The sequence below is a fragment of the Erpetoichthys calabaricus genome, chromosome 8 (assembly GCF_900747795.2).
Source record: "Erpetoichthys calabaricus chromosome 8, fErpCal1.3, whole genome shotgun sequence".
NCBI lineage: Eukaryota > Metazoa > Chordata > Cladistia > Polypteriformes > Polypteridae > Erpetoichthys > Erpetoichthys calabaricus.
Window position 1 is genome coordinate 13,309,461 of NC_041401.2, and position 20,038 is coordinate 13,329,498.

A 20,038-nucleotide genomic window follows, 5' to 3' on the forward strand; every position below is an offset into this window, starting at 1 on the left:
CATGTGAAGTAGTGAAACCAATGTGCTAGACTGCCGTCTGTTCTCACTTGTGTTCTGTTGTACTCTACACAATGTGTGTATGACCATTTGACTTTTAACAATACTTGCAATCAAGTGGTTTAACATCACTACAAGTAAATCTGTAACTGTCCAGTTTTTAATAGGTTATCTGCCAAACACGTCAGTGGGCATCTATGACTTGAGATGTCAGAACTCTAAAATGAAGAAGACTTTGCTAAAGTTCTCAGCATTTGAGGTGAATTTAACCAGTCACTTTTTGTGTACATTTCCCTTTGTTTAGAGGAGACTGTAACTAAGACGGAGGAGACACAACCAGAGTCTGACCAAGAGCCAGAAATCCCTGTGCTCCAATGTGAAGAGCAGCAAGTAGAAGAGTCCCTTAGACAAGAAGATGGGCAGCCCTCCAAAAATGAAAAGGAAAAAGATGACGATGTATCTCTCATGGAAACGGAATAAAACAAAACCAAGCATAAATGGAACGTTTTTGTTTTTTTGTTAGCATCTAAACTCCTTGCTTTTTAAAAAAAAAAAAAAAAAAAATTCACCGAATTTTTTAACCTCCATCTTTTTTTTTTTTTTTTTTTTTTTTTTTTTTTTGTTAAAAAAAAAAAAAGCATGAGTTGTCTAATTAAACCCTTTACTGTGGTCCTGAGTGCTTTTTGAAAAATGCAGCAGTTGGAAGGTATGGGTGTATATTCTCTGTCCTAGCACTTACTGAAGTAATATTCAGAAAATGAAATGGATTTTTTTTCCATTTGTTGCAATTGGAATGTCTTCTCTTATTTTATTAATTTTTATTTTCATATTTGAAGGAATCAAAAAATGTAATCAGTGACGGTAAAACGTACTCGGCAGTTTTTACCTGGAATAGAGACGACCAGTACGATAACTTTTTGTCTTTAATGTGTTTTTAAAGGAGTTTACACCGTATGGTGTAAAATGCTATAATTTATGGAATGTACAATATGTATAGCTTATTTAATACTTCTGGCTAATGGCTCTGGCCAATTAAGTATTATAAGAATATCTTGTGCAATCATTTGTGCAGGATCTGCCTTATGTTTACAAGGTACGGGTAGCAAAGTAATGGTTTCTTCAGATTTTATTTATTAAGATTTTGCAAGGTGTGTGCATCTGTGTGGTTTTTAAGGATTTCGGGTTAAATAAAGCACATATTATCTGAGGGATTCTTGTCTTGTTACTTCTATAGCATTACCTTAATGTTTATGGCCCAATTAACATTGAGTTAAGGAAACCAGAATGTTGCAGATCTTGATAAGCCAGTATAAACAGGTGACTGAAAATTATACAACACAAGGCTGTTTTTGGAATACATACCGAGTGTGAGGTACAGTGATCTGGATTTGGGCCGCCTTTAGCTTCGAAACATGTGAAAATGATCATTTAGCATTGTGATGTCATTATTGGATGTTTATTAAAAAAATTGAAGTGGGGTTTTTTGTTTGCTGTCATCTTGGTCACAGTGTGTGTGTGGTGCGTTCTCCACCCTCTCTTGGCAATATATAGTGGAAAATAAATGTAATATGTTGACCATGGTTTCTGCTATGTGCAGTGTTCATGGAGTACAAGATAAAACATTTTAACAGTAAGTTATTAAAACATCAAACTATTCACACATTCCTGTGTCACCTCCTAATGTAGTACCTCTTGAAACCTGCCAACTAAAACACGTAATTTGAATCTACAGTTTAGAACACATTTGCTTAACCATTTAGAGCATAAATCACAGTGAGGTACAAATTATTGTTCATATTTTACAAAAGTGTAGCTTGCATTTTCACACATGCATGCAACTATTTTGACTTGTAATGCAATATATACTATGTGAACATTAGAAATTTAAACATCCAGAGAAAAATTAGAAAATTGGATTACAGCTGCAGGGCAGAGAGTGCCAGAACTTCTGGTTACCTAATTTCACTGTGGAGTGGGCATATTTGGAATTCTATTGTTGAATATTTGAGAAAGTTGATGAAAAGGGAGTGTGTTTAAAAACAGAGAAACCTGTTTCCTTGAGTTAAAGGAATTCTCCACCCAAAGTTGTTGTTTTATTTATTTACCCCATGTAGTTTTGTAGTGATGGCAAAGAATTTAAATGTCTTGTTTTCATACAGAATGGAAAGGGGGGGAAAAAGTTTGATATAAACATCCATGGAAAAAGGAAAGAAATGTGATGTTACTCGTGTCTCATAATCCACTGTTGAGTTATTTCGTCATCTGCTCAGAATGTGCATCACATGCATTTTTTGCTAAAACATTGACTCTTGAATAAGACAGAAATTTAAAGTGCAGTATTCTCAGAGTGCATATATTTGATGCGTGGTTTCCGAAAGTATGTCTTAAGCAAGAAATACATGTGTTTTACCTGATTTGAGAATGACTGTATACCACACATGTTGATTATATGACACGAGTCTTTTTTGGATGTCACACTTAGGTTCCGTTATATCAAACTTTCTCTGTTCTGCATGAAAACATTTAAATTGTTTTCTCAACCATCACTACAAAATAGTAAGTAACCAAAAAAAAAAGGCGATGGAGTATTTAATTTAGCACCTGTATGCGGACTTATTGCAGGCTGTCAAGCTATTCAGCCTTTTGGACTTTTTTTCCAGAGCTTAGCTGTCTGAGCACAGGTCAAGAACCAGAAACAAAACTCCACACCATACAAAGTCGTCACATTTCTGTTTTGGTAGAGATTCTTGCATTGGTGATAATGGTAAGTTCTTTGTCTTCACAACAGTTTGTTCAGTATGTTCCAAATTAAGTTCATTCAGATTTTGAGTGTTTTATTCTTTTTTTTTGAGAGAGGTTTTTGGATGTTATTTGGGATGAGCGTAAGTTTAAAAAAAAAATCACTTTATAATGGGACCTGTCAGATGATATCGCACCTGAACTGTCTCTTAGAGGTTTAGGCAAAAAGTATTCAAGTAGAGCAACCTGTAGAGTCCATTAATACTGAAGATGGAAAGTGCCTCCATGAAAAAATATAAAGTGCATAACAGTTCACTTTTTTGACAAATTGTCAAATTGTTTTTCATTGAAGTATTCAGTACACATTGGTTATAAATCTGCTGATTTAGTCCAAATTAAGAAAAGTTGCCAAGTAGTGCAAAACCTGCTTAAACCCTTGCTAGTGCTGGCTAGGACCATGGTAATGCATTGAAGTCACTTTTCACGACTGTAGGTTCAAACAAAAAAGCACAGTAAGTACAGCTCTTGAAAATTTGTTTTCCACATACTTGTACATGCAAACAGATCTTCATGCAAACATTGCCCACAAATAAAATGGTAGACATGAATTAAAACAAGTAAAATCTGTCCCTTCATTTATTCAACAAAAATATCAATAGATATAATGGTCTACTGGGGAAAAAAAAGTAAATCCGCTCTTTGCCACTGAAGCTGGTATTGCCCCATTTAGAAGAAATTACTTCTTGTAGGTGTTTTTCATAACTGCCCGGCACTGACATTGTCTTGGTGAAATATTTGACCATACCTGCCATATTCAGTGTGCCTCTAGTTGTATGATGTTTGTGTCCTAACCAGTTTCAAATACACCCCATACAACAGGTCAGTAGGATTTAGATCAGGCCTTTGGTTAGGACCGTGCATAACCCTCTTATTTTTCTGAGACTGCTCTCTATTTTTCAGCCATTGCTTAGAAAATGTTACTATGCATTGGCACGTGAATTGTGTAGCAAGTTCCATTTCTGGTTCAGCTTCAACTGTCATACAGTTTGCCTCGTATTCTTCTCAAGCGCACCTTATTATGATGCAGATGTAATACTTGAGCTGCCCCAAACCAAAGTATTTCCACCACCGTACTTTTCAGTTAGTATGAGGTTTTCCTGTAGTGCTGTCATTGGCTTGTGACCGACATGTCTTATTAGTTGTAACCAAACAACTCAATCTTTGATTCATCTGTCCAGAGCATATTATTCCAGTAGGCCTGGTCTTTGCTTCGTTGTTCAATGGCAAATTGTAGTGTTGCTCAAATGTTGTTTATAGATCGTCGACGACTTCTTGGCACAGCTCATGTGCTTTTCTGGTTGAAATTTGTGCAATCTTTAAATTTCTATATACCGTATATACTCGTGTTTAAGTTCTCCTACGGATAAGTCGAGGCTTGATTTTACAGTATAATTTCTGGTATTTTATAATGTCTGTCGTATAAGTCGAATGCGGAAAACTCTCACCCTATTGATACAAGAGATTATGATATGCTAATGCCCACCTGAGAGAGTAACCATGGAGCACATGGCCTTTTTTTTCCTATGTATTGTGCCTACGTGACCACCCGGTATTACTCGAACTATTGCAAAGCAACTTTTGCACTGTTCAGTGTTTTTTGTATCTCACACCCTCCTATACCTTTATCGTAATTGCATCCCTTATCTACGTTGGAATGTTCGATCAGAAGAAAATATGAAGCCGGTTTTAAATTAAAGTCGTTGGAGTGGCAAAAGAAATTGGTAACTGCTTTGCTAAAAGAAAATTTGATGTGTTGGAGAAACTGGTGTGAGATTGGAGGAGGCAAGAAAAACAAAGGGGGTAAAAGACGGGGTCTGATTTTAGATCTTTTTGGTTTCAAGACCCGACTTGAAATACACAAGTATATAAAATCCAGCGTCTGTCCACTTTTCATGAGAGAACTACTTGACGGATTTAGATTGGGTTTTTTTTTCTATAATTTGCTTGAACATTACGGTTGATTTTGTGACTTCTCTCCTTGCGCTATGATCATAGTTCGCTTGTGGTACCGATTTATTTGCACGAATCAGATGCAGTGGGCCTTGGGGAGGGGGGTGTTCCCTCGGGGGGTACCTTACCCTCTGCTTAGCTAGTGAACAAGAGAACTACTTAATGGATTTAGATTGGGTTTTTTTCTATAATTTCCTTGAACATTCGATTGATTTTGTGATTTCTCTCATCATGCAAAGAATCGCAGTTCGTTTGCAGGAGCAATATATTTTCGCTAATCCGAGACGGAGACTATGGGCCAAGGAAAGGGGGAAGCGTGACGTCTGGAGTGGGAAGCCAGGCACAGCCCTCCTCACTCACTCGCGTACCAGCTTCTGTTAGTCTCTCTACCTCTCACGATGTATTGGAGCGTACCTTGCCTCCGCTTCGCAAGCAATACCTTTTTATTTATTTTTATACATGTTTCGGTACTATGCAGGTGGAGTTGCGGGGGACGGCTAGTTGTAGATACGTGCCCTTTGACACCAACTTTTTTCAAGAGTTACCTGCAGATCCCACAATAAAATTAAGGTTTCTGGAAACTTATTTTGGTATCAAATGGTCAGCTCTTGGGCTGAATTTGCTTGGCTGGCCAGGCTTGGACAAATGAGCAGTTGTTTGAAAGCTATACCATTTGAAGATGATTTTTCTTACAGTGCAATGAATCCTTTCTAAATGTGTGGATGTTTTTAAATCCTTTGCCAGACTTAGACGTTCACAGCCTTTTTTCTGTGGACCTTAGAGAGCGCTTATGATCTTGGCATGATGACCCCACGTGTAGCAAAGAGAACACCTGATCCTCAATCTGTGGTTTTAAAAAAGTAAATAAGACTGGGCCCAACAGCCTACTCCCTAAGATGTTTCTAATCTTTAGCCTCTCATCTGGAACGCTCTATTCTACTCTGATGGATCTGAATCGGTGATAAGTGTAGGGGTGGCCTTGACTTTTTCCACTTCACAAATCTGTGTTCTTGTTTATTTAGATTATCAGAAAGAATACACCATGTCAATTTGATGTCATTTCTTCAGGTATATCGCATTTATCTGTAGACATTGTTTGCATGAAGATCTACTATTTGTCTGTTCAAGTATGTTGAAAACATAAATAATTTCCATGGGGTAGGGTGGGTGTACTTTTGCATGTGACTGTTTGTTTGCGGATTTCCACTAAAATGAGCTTAATGTTCACTTGCAGGATACCACCTATGAAAGGAAAAATGACTTTCCACATTCACAGTATGAAGGAGAGGATGCTGGACCTGAAGTAGCATGCAAGTCTTTTAAAACGGCTGCATTTTGGGTTGCAGGATATCCAAGGTATGAGGGGGGTCTACCTTCCTCTGTGTCAATCTGTCTCATGTCCCTAGTCTTCCTGAAGTGGAAGCGCCTCATGTATTATAATGCCATGCATAGAATTCACACTGAAAATGGCATATGCAGAAACTGGATATTTGCGTACGCACAAAATTTCATATGCTTAAAACGGTGTGTAAGGAAAGTTTCATGCACTTCCCCTTGAACGCCCAATCCCTTTTGACTGTGAATTTTAATGCACATAGACGCGCCTGCATTCTCACTCAAATTCCTCCCAGAATTTAGCCTATTTGAATATGCAAATCAATATAAATTGCCCCTTCCATTCAATGTTTTGTTAAACGATGATGGCAAAAGCATGTGGAATAAAAAGAATTTAAGGGAATGCAAAATTTAGGTCCTGACAAGTGAAATATAGGCAAGGAAAAACATACTATTGGGTGGCTTTAATCTTGAAATTTTCACTTCAGTCTGTTTGTTTTGTCTTTAAAGTAGAACATCGTAAACTTCATCTTAAAATCGATGTTTAAGTAGTTTTTCAAACCCCATGGTAACTAAAGCAGCACGCTAAATACTTTTTATGCCAAGTTCACACATCTCGAAGTGAGCATGGAAATGGGCATAAGCAACATTTTGGTGTGTATGCACCGGTTATACATGAGGCCAAAGTTGTTGGTCAGCAATACTTTAAACCTCCATGTGTAGAAATTGTCAAGTGAACTCTGGCATAGTGGTGGACTTAATTGTTCCTGTGCACACGCAGAGTGTCAGAGGAGTATTATGAGCACTGCCATTCTAGGAGATGAAAACAAGAACATTAAGTAATCAATATAATCATGAGTCAGAATAGTTAGATCAAAGAATATAACTGGGCTGCCATGAAACCCCAAAGGCAAAGAGGCGTGAAAGTCAAGGGCAAGGTGCACAAAACAACATAAACCTTATTGATGAGGCCTACTTGAAAAGTAACTAATACTAAAGATTTGTAAAGCTGTGGCGTAATAGTTAAGGCTTTAGACCAAGTTTCAAATCCTGCTACTGCCATTGTGTGACAATGAGCAGGTCACTTCCCTTGCCTATACGCCAATTAGAAAAAAAAAAATGAAATGTAACCAATTGTATCAATTTTATTTTGAGTTTCCCTTTAGGATTAATAAACTGAATCTAATCTCAGATTGTAAATTGCCTTGGATGAAAGTGTGAGACAAATTAGAAATAATAAAGTTGCTTATCCACTGGCATCGAATGCACAGTGTGATCGCTGCCATATTTTTTAGCATCCCATCATAAATGTGATAATTGCACTCATGTAGCATTCAAAACAATGTTGTGTAACTAAAGGAAGTTTGGCCGTTTATAAACACAATTTTGAATTTTAACATCGGAATAGGTTGACTTGCAGTAAGGAGACCTGGGTTCGCTTCCCAGGTCCTCCCTGTGTGGAGTTTGCATGTTCTCCCTGTGTCTGTGTGGGTTTCCTCTCACTGTCCAAAGACATGCAGGTTAGGTGCATTGGCGATCCTAAATTGTCCCTAGTGTGTGCTTGGTGTGTGGGTGTGCCCTCCGGTAGGCTGGCGCCCTGCCCGGGATTGTTTCCTACCTTGCTCCCTGTGTTGGCTGGGATTGGCTCCAGCAGACCCCCATGACCCTGTGTTAGGATATAGTGGGTTGGAAAATGACTGACTGACATCGGAATGTGAATCCCTGTTAGTTCAAACACAACTACTACAGTAAACTGAAGACACAACCTTCGTTTTTGTGTAGCACATTTCAGTAGGGAATGGCAGTTTATAAAAAGTTGCATTTAAAAAAACAAACGTTTACTAAAGTGCAGCACAAGTTAAAAAACCAAAAAAAAGTAACATAACTGAAATCAAACATAAATGGAGGAATAAACAGGAGTAACAATATGTATTTATATAGCACATTTTCATACAAATGATGGAGCTCAAAGTGCTTTACTGGATGAATAAAGAGATAAAAGACAAAACATAGAAAATTAGGCAATACTAATTGACATAGAATAAAAGTAAGGTCTGATGGCCAGGGAGGACAGAAAAAAAAAAAAACAATCTGCAGGGGTTCCAGGCCACGAGACCACCTAGTCCTCTCTAGGCATTCTACCTAACATAAATGATCTCAATTAGTCCTCATGGTTTTCAGGCTTCACATGGAAGAACTTGATGGTCATGCGGACCTCTGGCCTTCAATCCATCAGTGTAGGGACATCATGGTGCTTTGATCGGGTAGTGATGGTGCAGATCGCCACCACAGAAAACCGGAAAAAGAACAGCAGAGAAAGTAGGGGTTAGTACGGATTTTGAAGCCGCCATGAATGGTAATGATGATTTAATGCATGTACAGAATATCAGGATTAAACTAAAATGAAGGTATGAGAAAGCCATGTTGAAATGAGTTTTTAGCAGTTTTTTTAAAGTGCTCCACCATATTAGCCTGGCGAATTCCTATTGGCAAGCTATTCCAGATTTGAGGTACATAACAGCAGAAGGCCGCCTCACCACTTTAAGTTTAGCTCTTGGAATTCTAAGCAGACCCTCATTTGAAAATCTAAGGGTATGATTTGGAGTGTAAGGTGATGGGCATTCTAAAGTCTAGGATGGAGCAGATGATTGAAGGCTTTGTAAACCATAAGCAGTATTTTAAAGTCAATTCTAAATGACATGGGTAACCAGTGTAGTGACATCAGAACTGGTGTGATGTACTCTGATTTTCTTTTCCTAGTTAAGATTCTAGCAGCTGCATTCTGTATTCGTTGCAATTGACTGATGTCTTTCTTGGGTGGTCCTGAGAGGAGGGTGTTACAGTAAAATAGAATTCTAGAATAGAATAAAACTGATTTTATTCTCAATCTTTTAAAGGTGTGATTTAAAAGTAGTAGTAACAGATGTATTCCTAATGTAAAGTGGTAATTTATTCCACGGTTTTGGAGCAGAAATCAAAGCACAATCGCTCCTGCGTTTCAGACTCCATCTGGGAATTTTCAGCAGCGTTTGGTGAGAAGTCCTAAGTAACTGTGCAGGTGTGTGGTAATTCACAGGGTTTGAGAGATAAGGTGGTGGTAACCTGTTCAAGAACTTAAAAACAACCAGTGAAATCTTAATCAGTTCTAAAGTAGACTGGAAGCTAATGGAGAGAAGCATGAATGGGAGTGACCCGTTCTAGTTTACGTGTACTTGTCAAGGGTTGAGCAACGGAGTCCTGAAACAACTGCAGGTGAGAGGTGAATGACTGATTGTGACCGATTCCCGTATACAAGTTACAGTAGTCGAGATGTTACAATGTCAAAGTAGTAAAAGTAAGAAAAAGCTCAAACTTGGTTAAAACCCATCTACGGTGTTTGACATTATGGCTTGGGGAATGGCAGATAACCCATAAAAAGTAGGGCATGGTACATATATATGAGGGGTAGTCAAGTTAAGGTCGGTAAATGGAACGAACCTTCCCAAAACTGATCATGTCATTTCTCAGTATCGTGTCTGCCCTTCTCAATGCACTTGCGCCACCTGCCTTGAAGCGCCTGGATTCCAGCAGAGAAGATTTTGTCTTGTCCACGTAACCACTCGTGCACCGCTTTCTTCACGTTGTCAGTAAAAGGACTCCTTGAGACAGCAGTCCCTGCCGCTTGGATCAAATAGCAGGCTTCACATTGGTCTCCATCAAGTTGCAGTAACTTGCACTAGTGACTGGAGTATCTCTTGGCATGTAATGTTCGACAATAACTCTGTTGCACAAGTGGTGACGAGGACAAGACAAAACCGTTTATTCTGCTAGAATTCAGGCACTGCCAGGTAGGTGGAGCAAGTGCATTGATAAGGGTGGAGACAATATTGAGAAATGACATGATCAGTTGTGTTAAGGTTTGTTCCATTTTCTGATAATTCCCATTTTGTAACTTTAGCTTGACTCCTCCTCGTACATTGTATCCCAAATCACATATCATAAATTGTTTGTAAAATAAAGTTACCATCATTAATTGTTGCCTAAAGTTTTACAGCCCTATGTCCTTCCTGACCGAAACCTTTGACAACCCAAAAAAAAAAAAAAAAGCTTGGTAGGTTTGCCCCCCTGGTGGCTAGATTCCAAGTTATGGAGGTGTTGAGTCCAGGGATTAATGACCAATCCCACTGGTGCGGGCTTTTTCTTGATGACATTGTGTTGTGTAGCAACAGAAAGGAGGAAATTGGAAGAATGGAGAAGGAAGACAGTGTTGAAAAAAATTAGGAAGAAGACGACGGAATATATGAGGTGTGATGGCAATTAGGATTCAGAAGTTACCCTGCAGGGAGAGCCATTGGGGGGGAAAAAAGTCAGTAAATGAAAATATAGTATCTCGGATCAGTGGTAGCCCAAGATAGAAATCTAGATTCAGGGATAACCCATAGAATAGAACAGAATATCAGGTGACCAAAGAATAAAGGTAAGGTTTTAAAGACCGTGGCAAGACCAGTAATGATGAATGGAGTAAAGGGAGCAAAGAAAAAGTTGGATGTGGCAGAAATGAGAATGTTGAGATGCATATGTGGAGTTATGATAAGGGAGAGAATAAGAAATTAGATAATCAGAAGTACAACAAATGTGGGAGAAATAGTACAGGAAAGTAGGTTGAAGTGGTTTGGACATGGGATGAGGAGAGACAAGGAATACAGGTGCTGGTCATAAAATTAGAATATCATGACAAAGTTGATTTATTTCAGTAATTCCATTCAAAAAGTGGAACTTGTATATTAGATTCATTCATTACACACAGACTGATGTATTTCAAATGTTTATTTCTTTTAATGTTGATGATTATAACTGACAACTAATGAAAGTCCCAAATTCAGTATCTCGGAAAATTAGAATATCAATTAAGACCAATGCAAAGAGAGGATTTTTTTAGAAATGTTGGACAACTGAAAGGTATGAACATGACAAGTGTGAGCATGTACAGCACTCAATATTTAGTTGGGGCTCCTTTGGCCTGGATTACTGCAGCAATGCGGCGTGGCATGGAGTCCATCAGTCTGTGGCACTGCTCAGGTGTTATGAGAGCCCATGTTGCTCTGATAGTGGCCTTCAGCTCTTCTGAATTGTTGAGTCTGGCGTATTGCATCTTCCTCTTCACAATACCCCATAGATTTTTCAATGGGGTTAAGGACAGGCGAGTTTGCTGGCCGATCAAGAACAGGGATACCATGGTCCTTAAACCAGGTACTGGTAGCTTTGGCACTGTGTGCAGGTGCCAGGTCCTGTTGGAAAATGAAATCTGCATCTCCATAAAGTTCGTCAGCAGCAGGAAGCATGAAGTGCTCTCAAACTTCCTGGTAGATGGCTGCGTTGACCTTGGACCTCAGAAAACATAATGGACCAACACCAGCAGATGACATGGCACCTCAAACCATCAATGACTGTGAAAACTTTCCACTGGACCTCACGCAACGTGGATTCTGTGCCTCTCCTCTCTTCCTCCAGACTCTGGGACCTTGATTTCCAAAGGAAATGCAAAATTTACTTTCATCAGAGAACATAACTTTGGACCACTCAGCAGCAGTCCAGTCCTTTTTGTCTTTAGCCCAGGCGAGATGCTTCTGACGCTGTCTCTTGTTCAAGAGTGGCTTGACACAAGGAATGCGACAGCTGAAACCCATGTCTTGCATACATCTGTGTGTGGTGGTTCTTGAAGCACTGACTCCAGCTGCAGTCCACTCTTTGTGAATCTCCCCCACATTTTTGAATGGGTTTTGTTTCACAATCCTCTCCATGGTGCGGTTATCCCTACTGCTTGTCCACTTTTTTCTACCACATCTTGTCCTTCCCTTCGCCTCTCTATTAATGTGCTTGGACACAGAGCTCTGTGAACAGCCAGCCTCTTTAGCAATGACCTTTTGTGTCTTACCCTCCTTGTGCAAGGTGTCAATGGTCGTCTTTTGGACAACTGTCAAGTCAGCAGTCTTCCCCATTGATTGTGTAGCCTACAGAACTCGACTGAGAGACCATTTAAAGGCTTTTGCAGGTGTTTGGAGTTAATTAGCTGATTAGAGTGTGGCACCAGGTGTCTTCAATATTGAACCTTTTCACAATATTCTAATTTTCTGAGATACTGAATTTGGAACTTTCATTAGTTGTCAGTTATAATCATCAACATTAAAAGAAATAAACATTTGAAATACATCAGTCTGTGTGTAATGAATGAATCTAATATACAAGTTTCACTTTTTGAATGGAATTACTGAAATAAATCAACTTTGTCATGATATTCTAATTTTATGACCAGCACCTGTATGTGGGGAAAAGAGTGATAGGAATGCAGATTCAGGGAAAGCAAAAAGTGAGGGAGGCCAAAGCAGAGGTGGAGGAGGGGTAAATTAAAAAAAGAAATGAAGGAAAAGAGTAACTTGCGAGGAGGTGAAGGACAAAGCTGTGTAGAGAAGGTTGATCAAGCCTGTTGTCGTCCTAAAGAAGTGGAAAAAGATGAAGAGGAGGAAGAAGCTTGTAAAAGTAAACTGCTCAAAAAATTTAAAGGAACACTTTTGAATCGGAGTATAGCATCAAGTCAGTGAAACTTCTGGGCTGTTGATCTGGTCAGTGAAGTAGCAGAGGGGGTTGTTCATTAGTTTCAGCTGCTTTGGTGCACTAGAGGGGCACCAATGAGACAACCCCTGAAACAGGAATGGTTTAACAGGTGGAGGCCAATGACATTTTTCCTTCATCTGTTTTATCACTCGTTTCACATTTGGCTACGGTCAGTGTCATTACTGGTAGCTTGAGGCCATACCTGGACCCTACAGAGACTGCACAGGTAGTCCAAGTTCTCCAGAATGGCACAGCAATAGTGCCATTGCCAAAAGGTTTGCTGTGTCTCCCAGCACAGTCTCGGAGGCATGGTGGTGATTCCAGGAGACAGACAGTTACTGTAGGAGAGCTGGACAGGGCCCCTCGTTGGTGGTCCTTAACCCATCAGCAGGACTGACCGGTATCTGCTCCTTTGGGCAAGGAGGAACAGGATGAACCTCTAGCAGGCAGGCCACTGGTGTGAATGTCTCTGACCAAACAATCATAAAATGTGCCCTCCGGCCACCCTCATGAAGTCTGATGTCCTCTAGTGGGCAATGTGCTCACTGCCCGCCCAGCACCGTGGAGCTTGATTGGCATTTGCCATAGAATACCAGAATTGGAAGGTCCACCATTGGTGCCCTGTGTTTTTCACAGATGAGAGCAGGTTCACCCTGAGCACATGTGACAGACATGAAAGGGTCTGGAGAAACCGTGGAGAACGTTATGGTGCCTGTAATATCATTTAGCATGACTGGTTTGGTGGTGGGTCAGTGATGGTCTGGGGGGGCATATCAATGGAGGGACGCACAGACCTCTACAGGCTAGACAACGGCACCTAGACTGCCATTAGGTATCAGGATGAAATCCTTAGACCCACTGTCAGATCCTATGTTGGTGCAGTGGGTCCTGGGTTCCTCCTGGTGCATGACAATGTCCGGCCTCATGTGGCGAGAGTATGCAGGCACTTCCTGGAGGATGAAGGAATTGATACCATTGATTGGCCCCCACGCTCTGTTCGCCTGACCTAAATCCAATAGAACACCTCAGGGTGTGACATTGTTTTGGTCAATCCGACGCCTCGGACTGTCCAGAAACTTGGTTATGCCTTGGTCCAGATCTGGGAGGAGATCCCCCAGGACACCATCCGTCGTCTCATTAGGACGTTGTCAGGCATGCATACAAGCATGTGGGGGCAGACAAACTAGTTAGTATGATTTGGAGTTGCTGCAATGAAATTTCGGTAAAATGGACTAACCTGCCTGCCGCATCATTTTTTCCCATTGATTTTCAGGGTCTCTTTTTTTGAATTCAGCCCTCTGTAGGTTGATCATTTTCATTTCCATCAAACGATGTGCCATCCTTTCGTTCCTATCACATCACCATATCGGTCCATATCCGTAGAGATAGCCAGCAGGATTTTTTTCCCCCCATTGAGATCTGATGTGTTTTCAAAGTGTTCCTTTTAATTTTTTTTTGAGCATTTATAAAATTACAGTATAACCTAAATCTTACAATAGCACCTTTAAACCATTGAAATTGTGAAACAAATGCCCAAATGAAATGGCAGGGGACCATGTAGAAAAGGTGTAATTTCTGTATGTTTTGACCAAAATGTATGCAAAGACCCTTAAATGAAAGTGTGCAATGTGCACTGTAATCAGGTCTGAATTGTTTGATTTCTAATTTGTAACTGGATGCAGAGGTGTAAATCAAGAAAAACGTGTCTTTGTCCCAAACCTTACAGAGAACACTATAGCCATGGGATTCCAAACCAGGATGTTGGCATTTTGGGTATCAAAGACCCAATCATTTGCTGCTCAGCAGTATATAAGAGATTCATTGCTAATATAACCAAACCTTTTTAGATTAAAGCAGGATGTAAAACCAGGGGAGCTTCTGTTGTATACCTTGTGCTACTAATGACTGAGTAATAAAACAAAAAGGAAAGCTCAGTTGAAAATATTTTGTAGGACATCCCACTTTACATGAGATGTTATGTTTTAATTGGCTTTTTAACACTTTTTTGTTTTGAATTAAGTAAAGTATTTGGCACCAGTCGTATAAAGTTGTGTATGATATGCCCTGGGAAAACATTTTCTTTTGCTTTTGATGCAGAGGACGTTGAAGATGGGCTCATTTATTCTTGTGTACGTGCTTCTGTGTCCACAAGGTATTGCCCCGTGTCACTGAGGTGAGGCAGTAAAGTGCATGTAAAATGTTCTATTTTCATTAGTAAGCCAATTTGAGCTTGTGATCATTTTACTATGTCCCATTGATCATTTAAGACAGTGTTAGATAATGGTGCTGACACCTAACCCTGTGCATCTTGATTGTTTGACCCTCTCCCTGCTCTCGAAAGCCGCTTGTCATTTTGCCTTTCCAGAAGTGCGTCAATGAAACCCCCCCTCCCACTGCACCCCCGATGTGCGGTTTTCCCAAACAGCTTGAACAGTTAAAGGGTTGCTATCAAATATTTCTCTTTCAAATTTGATAATACATGAGTGCCGAAGTCTGACCTTCTGCACTTTGCAATGCATCACTGTGACATGAACAGTAACTGCTCGAATTGGTGCCCGCTATATGAAGAGTTTGACCTCTAGAGATACGGAGGTGAAAAAATGTGAATGTGTAATGTTTGTTGCATAGATTGACAACACACGATATTAGAGAGAAAGACACGTAAATACGAAGGCACTAAATAATATACATAGGCAGAGAGAGGAAAGGTGCTATATAATCCATAGAATGTATTATGTGATAAATAGTGATGAAAGGTGCTTTTTAACCCATAGATACACACTTGGCAGTTAATAATAATATAGAGGTAAATAGTATAGATGCTGTATGACCATTAGAGAGGTAGATGTAACAATAGATATTGCACACGTGTAAGGCACTGTATTAAAGAGGCAGAAGGGAGATCGAGATAAGAAGACACTTTATAATTAGTAGATGGGAAAGATGCTATGCAACAAGTACACACATAGGAAAGAACTACGTAATAGATACAGTGCATCCGGAAAGCATTCACAGCGCATCACTTTTTCCACATTTTATTATGTTACAGCCTTATTCCAAAATGGATTAAATTCATTTTTTTCCTCAGAATTCTGCACACAACACCCCATAATGACAACGTGAAAAAAGTTTACTTGAGGTTTTTGCAAGTTTATTAAAAATAAAAAAATTGAGAAAGCACATGTACATAAGTATTCACAGCCTTTGCCATGAAGCTCGAAATTGAGCTCAGGTGCATCCTGTTTCTCCTGATCATCCTTGAGATGTTTCTACAGCTTAATTAGAGTCCACCTGTGGTAAATTCAGTTGACTGCACATGATTTGGAAAGGCACACACCTGTCTATATAAGGTCCCACAGTTGACAGTTCATGTCGGAGCACAAACCAAGCATGAAGTCAAAGGAATTGTCTGTAGACCTCCGAGACAGGATTGTCTCGAGGCACAAATCTGGGGAAGGTTACAGAAAAATTTCTGCTGCTTTGAAGGTCCCAATGAGCACAGTGGCCTCCATCATTCTTAAGTGGAAGAAGTTCGAAACCACCAGGACTCTTCCTAGAGCTGGCCGGCCATCTAAACTGAGCGATCGGGGGCGAAGGGCCTTACTCAGGGAGGTGACCAAGAACCCAATGGTCATTCTGTCAGAGCTCCAGAGGTCCTCTGTGGAGAGAGGAGAGCCTTCCAGAAGGACAACCATCTCTGCAGCAATCCACCAATCCGGCCTGTATGGGAGAGTGGCCAGACGGAAGCCACTCCTTAGTAAAAGGCACATGGCAGCCCGCCTGGAGTTTGCCAAAAGGCACCTGAAGGACTCTCAGACCATGAGAGAGAAAATTCTCTGGTCTGATGAGACAAAGATTGAACTCTTTGGTGTGAATGCCAGGTGTCATGTTTGGTGGAAACCTGGCACCGCTCATCACCAGGCCAATACCATCCCTACAGTGAAGCATGGTGGTGGCAGCATCATGCTGTGGGGATGTTTTTCAGCGGCAGGAACTGGGAGACTAGTCAGGATAAAGGGAAAGATGACTGCAGCAATGTACAGAGACATCCTGGATGAAAACCTGCTCCAGAGTGCTCTTGACCTCAGACTGGGGTGACAGTTCATCTTTCAGCAGGACAACGACCCTAAGCACACATCCAAGATATCAAAGGAGTGGCTTCAGGACAACTGTGAATGTCCTTGAGTGGCCCAGCCAGAGCCCAGACTTGAATCCGATTGAACATCTCTGGAGAGATCTTAAAATGGCTGTGCACCGACGCTTCCCATCCAACCTGATGGAGCTTGAGAGGTGCTGCAAAGAGGAATGGGTGAAACTGGCCAAAGATAGGTGTGCCAAGCTTGTGGCATCATATTCAACAAGACTTGAGGCTGGAATTGCTGCCAAAGGTGCATCGACAAAGTATTGAGCAAAGGCTGTGAATACTTATGTACATGTGATTTCTCAGTTTTTTTATTTTTAATAAATTTGCAAAAATCTCAAGTAAACTATTTTCAAGTTGTCATTATGGGGTGTTATGTGTAGAATTCTGAGGAAAAAAAATGAATTGAATCCATTTTGGAATAAGGCTGTAACATAACAAAATGTGGAAAAAGTGATGCGCTGTGAATACTTTCCGGATGCACTCTTAAGTACAGGGAGATTCACTCGAACGAGGCCCCGAATATTCTGTTGTAACTCCAGTTAGGATGAAGCAATCTGAACCAAAAAAATATGCTCTATACCTTGACGTACAGTATGTGTAATCGACTGTGTTACATGGGATGCTGGAAGTGCTTTCCGTTTTCTACCAGACACATTTCTATGTGGCACTCCATGTTCCCGAAAGTATTGGAAAGCATCTCAGGGGGGAGTAGCGGCAATTTCATGTTGGATGTTTTCCTTCAAATCTTCCATAGTGCGAGGCTTGTTCCGATAGACTTTTTCTTTGCGCATATCCCAAAGGAAGAAGTCTGCTGGTGTTGGATCTGGTGACGGTGGTGGCCAAAGCCCCTTTGAAATGACCCTGTTGCCGAAGAAGGACTCCATTTCTGCCATGCTCCTTGGCTCAAGTGTGACACGTTGCTCCATCTTGCTAGAAGTTTTTTGATTCTGACATCACTTAAACGAATTGGTGATCCAGTAGATCTGTACCATGAAGACGCACTGCTCAATACTGTACACCACCATCCTGATGAAAAGGCGAGTGACTGAGTGAAGGGGTGTGGGTGGTAGGCACCCAGAAGTTGCAGACAGAGGTTAAACATTGTGATGGCTGTCCAGGTCCTACCTCATCGCTCCAATGCAGAGGCATCCCGGCTTGTTCGAAGCTCCATATACTTAGGAGCACATTGCACATTGTTTTGTTCAGATTGCTTCATCCTAGTGAGAGTCATTACAGAATATTCAGGGCCTCTTTTGAGTGAATTTCCCTGTACTATTCCTAATATATTAAAGCTTGAGTGTGTTTTGCATGTGTTTTCAGTATTCAGGTGCATACACTTGAACTTCTTTCCACCAAACCTTTTAATATCCTCGGCTATAGGCTGTTTTGTTCCAAACTTTTTGCTTTTGGTAAACATTATTTAATAACTATACCTGCATTTTTTTTTTTGTTTAAGGTGAGCACCCCTAGGAGGCATTATTGGACTTGGTTCAGGTATGGAAAGTTGCTGATTTTAATCAGTGAAATTTTGGTTTAAGATAGATATACTTTATTAATCCATCCATCCATCCATTTTCCAACCCGCTGAATCCAAACACAGGGTCACGGGGGTCTGCTGGAGCCAATCCCAGCCAACACAGGGCACAAGGCAGGAATCAATCCTGGGCAGGGTGCCAACCCACCGCAGGACTACTTTATTAATCCTAAGGGGAAATTCACATACTCCAGCAGCAGCATGCTCATAAAGAAAATATTAAAGAGTGATAACAATGCAGGTATACAGACAGGCAATAACTATGAATAATGTTAACGTTACCCCCACCCCCCCCCGGGGGGAATTGAAGAGTCGCATAGTGTGGGGGAGGAACGATCTCCTCAGTCTGTCAGTGGAGCAGGACGGTGACAGCAGTCTGTCGCTGAAGCTGCTCCTCTGTCTGGAGATGACACTGTTCAGTAGATGCAGTGGATTCTCCATAATTGATAGCAGTCTGCTCAGCGCCCGTCGCTCTGCCACGGATGTCAAACTGTCCAGCTCCGTGCCTACAATAGAGCCTGCCTTCCTCACCAGTTTGTCCAGGCGTGAGGCGTCCTTCTTCTTTATGCTGCCTCCCCAGCACACCACCGCGTAGAAGAGGGCGCTCGCCACAACCATCTAATAGAACATCTGCAGCATCTTATAGCAGATGTTGAAGGATGCCAGCCTTCTAAGGAAGTATAGTCGGCTCTGTCCTTTCTTACACAGAGCATCAGTATTGGCAGTCCAGTCTAATTTATCATCCACCTGCACTCCCAGGTATTTATAGGTCTCTACCCTCAGCACACAGTCACCTCTGATGATCACGGGGTCCATGAGGGGCCTGGGCCTCCTAAAATCCACCACTAAGAGTAAAATCATTCTCACTAATTTGCTTAGTGACTGCATCTGCATATTATTCCACCTCAGTCAAAACCAGGTTCCCATTCTAGTGTAATATATAGACACGTAGATGGTAATGATGCTGTTTAATCGATCGATATATAGAAAATGTTATGTATAACAGATAAGAAAGATGCTATGTAACCGACTTGTATATAGTGTACTCCACAGCAAGCCCATCTATCTTATGGTGAATGCAATGAAACACGCCTGAGGAATCGCAAACGCCTGGGATGCCAGCTGTCCCAAATATTATGCTGCCCTAAAATGAGGGGACCGTGCATAACAGTGTTGTCATTTCTACATCCATCCATTTTCCAACCCGCTGAATCTGAACACAGGGTCACGGGAGTCTGCTGGAGCCAATCCCAGCCAACACAGGGCACAAGGCAGGAATCAATCCCGGGCAGGGTGCCAACCCACCGCAGGACACACACAAACACACCAAGCACACATTAGGGCCAATTTAGAATCGCCAATCCACCTAACCTGCATGTCTTTGGACTGTGGGAGGAAACCGGAGCGCCCGGAGGAAAACCACGCAGACACGGGGAGAACATGCAAACTCCATGCAGGGAGGACCCGGGAAGTGAACCCGGGTCTCCTAACTGTGAGGCAGCAGCGCTACCACCGTGCCACCCTCATTTCTACATGGTTTTACCAAAATGTATGCAAAGAACCTTAAATGAAAATGGTACTGCACAAGGTCTGAGAGGTAAGGTGGCACTTAACCCGTTCAAGGACTTAAAAACAAATAGTAAAATCTTAAAATCAGTTTTAAAATGGACTGGAAGCCAGTGGAGGGA

The 20,038-nt window shown here is 41.1% G+C and overlaps 1 protein-coding gene across 4 annotated transcripts in view; it reads left to right on the forward strand.

Annotated features, from left to right (window-relative positions):
- Positions 1-1,202, forward strand: part of lnpa (limb and neural patterns a) — a 34,893-nt gene extending 33,691 nt beyond the window's left edge. For all 4 annotated transcript variants that reach the window (XR_007935541.1, XM_051930686.1, XM_051930685.1 and 1 more), the window contains one exon: positions 302-1,202. The gene's annotated coding sequence lies outside the window, so the exon portion shown is untranslated. The remainder of the gene's footprint in view (positions 1-301) is intronic.
- The last annotated feature ends 18,836 nt before the right edge of the window (positions 1,203-20,038 follow it).